The sequence below is a fragment of the Eschscholzia californica genome, unplaced genomic scaffold (assembly GCF_041429995.1).
Source record: "Eschscholzia californica isolate CP2 unplaced genomic scaffold, dmEscCali1.0.p SCAF_5, whole genome shotgun sequence".
NCBI classification, from domain to species: Eukaryota; Viridiplantae; Streptophyta; class Magnoliopsida; order Ranunculales; family Papaveraceae; genus Eschscholzia; species Eschscholzia californica.
The window spans coordinates 4,627,462-4,633,378 of record NW_028238472.1 but is presented as its reverse complement, the minus strand read 5'-3'; positions in this window follow the sequence as shown (position 1 = coordinate 4,633,378).

The following is a 5,917-nucleotide window of genomic DNA, read 5'->3' as shown; positions in this document are numbered from 1 at the left end:
TTATATAAAAGTGAATTGTTTGCGAAGAAATATTGGATCAGAAATATTTCTTTGGAAATCTACTTACATACAACAAAATTATAGAGAATAGCGGAGCATTATCCTGGACAGGTGAGTTGAACCAAATTTCTAGTCACGGTCAGATATACTTTAATGTACGAAGCAGTTATACAATCAGATCTTACACTAATAAGATATGTGAGTAACGTAATTAAGGTTCAATATTGTCTTGCTGGGTATGTAAGTGCCATTCAATGTTATGCATAAGTTGGTGAATATACTGTGAAGTAGAACCATATATTAATGTAAAGGGCGGTAACATTAGCAATCCACCTTAGCTTCCCAAATGGTAATATTGGTACTTTTATAAATTTCCCATTGAATGTGAGGGTGAATGGTAGAAAAAGTCTTATGGATCCCTTTCTACATCCACTAGTTATAAGGTTTTGGTTTTATATTGTCACGATGTTTTAAATTATAGTTCGAATCTTGCTGCTTCGAATGTGTATACATATATTTATGTACAAATATAATTAAGTTACATAATTTAAGTATATCAGAATAAATGAGATTGTAGGTTACCAATTAGACTAATTTGAGTATTTCATTGTACTTTGTTTTTCTTATCTACGTTAAAGTCTCGAATTTAAAGCAATTTTTATACCTTATTAAATAAAATTCTTTAGTTAACTGAGTAACCCCCAGACATATTCACTTTTTCGAAGAAAATATTATGTACTACCCATCTGGTGATGTTAAAACACTAAATAAATCAACCGTGATAGGTTACCCGCCTACCTCACTCCCTTGCCTACCTTATTAGAATAAGACAAATGGATATTTTGTCTTTTCACATCTCTCAGAGTGTGTGAAAAGACAAAACCACCCCTTGTCTTATTTGCCACATAGGCAGAAAGGTGTACAAGGTGGTAAGGTAGGAGAGAACTTTATCATTTTTCCTAAATAAATACAATGTGAGGTACACTTGCAAGAAATCTATATAACAAAACATGAAAAAGAACAATAAAACAAGTTAGGACTTTAAAAAATGGGATTTAAGTTGCAATCCACCATGATCGTAGCCCTAATGCTCACAATATTATCGTCGATATCTTTCGAGCTTTGTGTCTCTGATACAATCTGGTTCAGAAACAAGCTAGGAGATGGAAGTAATGGAACAGATGTGACTGTGTTCTGTCACGGTTATCCAAATTGGGAGTTTAATCAGACAATATCACCTGGGGTGTTATTTACAAACTTAACTGTGCCTTTCGTTAGCGAAAAGTTTTCCAGTTGTGGAGGAAAATGGAGGACAGACCATATTGTAACCATATATAGATCCGATGTATATCATAAGGCGTGTAAAGATAGATGTATAGTAGAGTTGAGAAATCATGGATTGTTTCGGTGGTACCCAAAACAGAGAAATTGGGTTCGTATTGAACGAGTTAGAATATTAAGTTCAATAGTACATGGATGATCTTAGAGAAAGACATTCCTTTTTTTACATGAGATCAATATTATGTTTATATCTGCACTCATAATCAAATAAAGTACTATTTGTTATGTGCTTGAGATCACATTGTCCTAAAATATGGCATTGTTGTCTTATGCTAAGTTATAGCTATATTAAATGGCTTATTAGGTAGGTATATGCAAAGAAATGTTGTACTCCAATATCTCTAGAGAAGTTTTACCATGCCATACAAAAGACAGTAATATCTCTTCATGTGGGACTATTTCTCACCCCATTACTTCCATTTTGTAGAACATTCTGAACAAGATTGTTGTATTTTCGGCGCAAAGTTCTAACAATGTTGATGATAGTACTATGATCATTAACACGTTGACCATGGTGGATCAAACCCTAATTCACATTTTTGCAATTTTTAATTTGTTTGTGGTTTTCTTTCTATGTTGCTACATAATTTTCATTTGCCTATGTAAATATGTCGACTCAGTAAGTTAACTAAACAAGATTATTTAATGTTAGAGGTACAAGAATTGTCTTAAATTCGAGGACATAACGTATATAAGACCAATATATAGTCAAATTCTCAAATAAAGAAGTACCTGCCCACCCTATTTATTCTCGTATACTTCAATTACGTAACTTATATGTACGTAAAAGTATATATATTTGAAACAGTAGGATATGAACAATAATCTCTACAATACGAAGAAAAATATAAAGTAATTGTGAAAATGAATTCCACTAGGTCTTAGTCGGAGTGCCTGTTTACGATGGGGGAGAATTTCACAGTTACTCTCTCTGCAAAGGATTTTGGGGAACTACTTGGTCTCTATTTTATTTTAGTTCGAGAGATCATGAAGCATGTAAGAACGAATGTCTAGTGCAAATTACAGATAATGGACCTTACCGTTGGAATCGGACCACCAACGTCTGGGATCACATTTTAACTTAAATAAATGACCTAATTTTCTTTTCCTTCCTTCTCATGATTATGATAACACTTTAAAGACCACTTATAAAAATGAGGAGATTATGTTAGTTATTTGATAATGTGAAATATGATTTTAGTTATAAAAAAACTATCAATCTGAGTACGGAGACGTATGGACTTCAAATCTCTAGAGGTATTAGGTTTAGGTATGATTGGATAAAAAAAATTGTATCTGGGTAGACTGATGTTGAATAATTTAAATTTGAACTCATCATGATTTTGTGTTCACAAATTTTAAATTTGATATAATATTTAGATTTTATTATGAATTAAAATAGACAAATGACCTATGTAAGTACTAGCTTATCTTTTTTACTTAGTTATGTTTATGTTCCACCCAAAAAGTAGTCCCATCATGAATGGGATGAGGGGAAATAATGAGTTTTTTTTTAATTGTCAGCATGCCTCGAACCCTTGACCTCTAAAGTGGAAGACTAGACATCTTACAACTCCAACCGAGAGTTGTTGACAAGGTACCATAGAGTTACCTAGCTTTATATTGAGACTCCACCTTCTATTACCAGGCTTATAGGTCGCTCAAATTAGTTGAAAGCAATTGTTTTTCATGAAAGATTTTGTCAAAACAGGTTGACGAAGTATGGTTAGAAGCGATGCATATTTACCTTGCCCAGCAAAACGTCGTAGTCTGACGACCTTAACTCAAAAAAAGGATTTCTCTCTTATTCTCTTTTTTAACTCAAAAAGTTAACGGACACACATAATTTTTAACATTGACAAAATTTACACTCGACTTGGTCAATTACATGTGACCAAATCAATTGTTAAACCCACACAAAAGAAGTTGTGCAAGAAAAAAATCATCTCTCCACCACCACCACCATTTGCCACAACCAACCAACCAACCATCATCACGAGCGTCAACACCATCTCTTCACTTCCACCCGTCTATCTACTCTCCCTCTGGCTCATCTTCACTGTCTTCGACTACCACCAGATGCCTCTTTCTTCTCTAGTTAGCCAGAAACAAAAGGAGACTCCCTTTTCTTTTCGTCTGGAAATCCGAACAAGGGGCTATCCTTCATTTGGAAAACCCTTCCAAATGAAGGACTATTTCGTCTAGTTACCCAAAACGAACGGGTGGTGGAGTTCTAGCGAGTGGAGAGAGGTAGTGGTGGTGGCCGCGGTGAAGAAGAAGATGGTGGAGGAAGATAGAATTTTTCTTTCTTCTTTTCGTGTAATAGTAACGTCTCTGAGCTTATTGTAAACGTCTGAATTTAGGTCCTGACGTCGTGTGTCATCATCCATGTGTTGACCATGTAAAATTCCTATGTGCCCGTAACACTTCCCATATAGTTGGAGTTCCGCTAGTGGAGGAGACAAATGTGGATATTGGGTCGTGTTTGAGACACTGAAATAGAATACTACTGCGTTTGTCTTTCAAGAATTGAACAAAAAATTGCATTCCAAGCATAATAAAATTTTCTCTTGAAAGGGGTGGGATTTTCTTATTAATTTTCTAGCATCGGATTTCGCTATGTTTTTCTTGAGAGATGTTTCTAGTGGATGTGCTCTTCATAGATGGAGAATGTGATCATTCTCAATTAGATCACTTATACTTTATTTGATTAAAAATGTAGAATGTTTAAATTATATTATGCTAATCTAAATAATTTCATGGTAACATGGAAGTTATGTTTGTAAATAACATAAGCTTTACAAGCCTTACGATATTAGGCCAAGTGTGATTGAACGAACTCCCAGTAAGATCACTTCCATGTGGGACTATTCTCGCACCATTACTTCCACTTCCTAGATTATTTCTGAACAAGATTGTTTAGACGCAAAGCTCTAACAATGTCAATGATAATATTATGAGCATTGAGACGTTGACAATGCTGGATCAAACCCTAATTCACATTTTTGCAATTTTTAACATGTTTGGGTTTTCTTTCTATGTTCCTACATATTTTGATTTGCCTATATAAATATATCTACAAAGTAAGTCAACCCAAGAATTTTATTTAGTCCATGAGTTTTAAGTCCAAAATAAAGTTCAAAAAGGGTTTAAGGTCCAATCTTCTCAAAAAATGGGTTTTTAGTCTTTTTCCGTTTTGGAAGAAACATTGTTGATACATGATGTGTTATGTATGACACATATAAAAAAAATGAAATAAAGTATGAAACTTTAACAATAAATAACAGGTAATTTATGAAACAAAACAAGAAACAATAAGTAGAAAAACGCATTAACTTTGATATATATACATACTTTAACTAATTTGGACTAAATATCCATTCTAATTATTATTTTGGCTTAAAATCCTATATCAATATTAGGGTGGACTAAATGTGTGTTTAAGGGTAGATTTTTGGACTAGGAACCCAAAATTTCTTTTATTTAATGTTGATATACAAGAATTGCCTTAAATTCGAGAACATAACGTAAATAAGAACAAAATATAGTCAATTCTCAATTTAACGGGGTACCTGCCAATCCTATTTATTCTAGTATACTTAAATTCTGAAACTTATATATACCTAAAAGTATATATATTTGAAACGGTAGGATTTGAACTATTATCTCTTTAGTACAGAGAAAAATATAATATAACTATGAAAATGAATTCCATTAGGTCTGTCATGATCGTCACTACGCTCGTAATATTGGCATCAATATTAGATGTATGCGTCTCAGTAGTTGAGATCCGTGTACAGAACAAACTAAGAAATGGAACGGATTTGTACGTGCAATGTGAAGCGTTGCCGGGCTGGCGAACTTTTTACACAATCAGCTCTGGCAAAGAAAAGTTAGTCGGAGTGCCTGATTATGATTCGCATGAAACTTCGAGGTTCTCTTTCTGTCAAGGAGAATGGGAAAACACTTGGTTCTCTAGATTTTATACTAGTTTAAGAGATCGTGAAGTATGTAAGAAAAAGTGTCGTGTCCAAATTACAGATAAAGGAGCTTACCGTTGGAATCAGACCACCAATGTTTGGGATCCCATTGAGGTTCTCAAACAAAATAAATGACCTAATTTTGGTTTCCTTCTCATTACTACGATAACATTTTGATGCACCACTTATAAAAATGAGAAGATTATGTTTTTTTTTTACTTGGTTACTATGAAATATGATTTTATTTATAAGCAATTATCAATCGGAGGTACACGAACTTCAGATCTCCAGGGATATTAGGTATAAGTGGATAAAAAGAATTGTATCTGCGTAGACTGATGTTCAATAATTTAAATTCGAACAAATCGTGATTTTTGTGCTAACAAATTTTAAATTTGGCATATGATTTACATTTTTATGTATGAAGTAAACTAGACAAATGACCTATATGTAAGTACTCCCTTACTCTATTTACTTGGTTATGTTTATGTTCTCACCCAACAAGTAGTCACATTATGAATGGAATGAGTGGAAATAAGGTTGTCATAGAGAAGAGACCATAGAGTTACCAAGCTGCATGATAAAGAAGTGAAAGA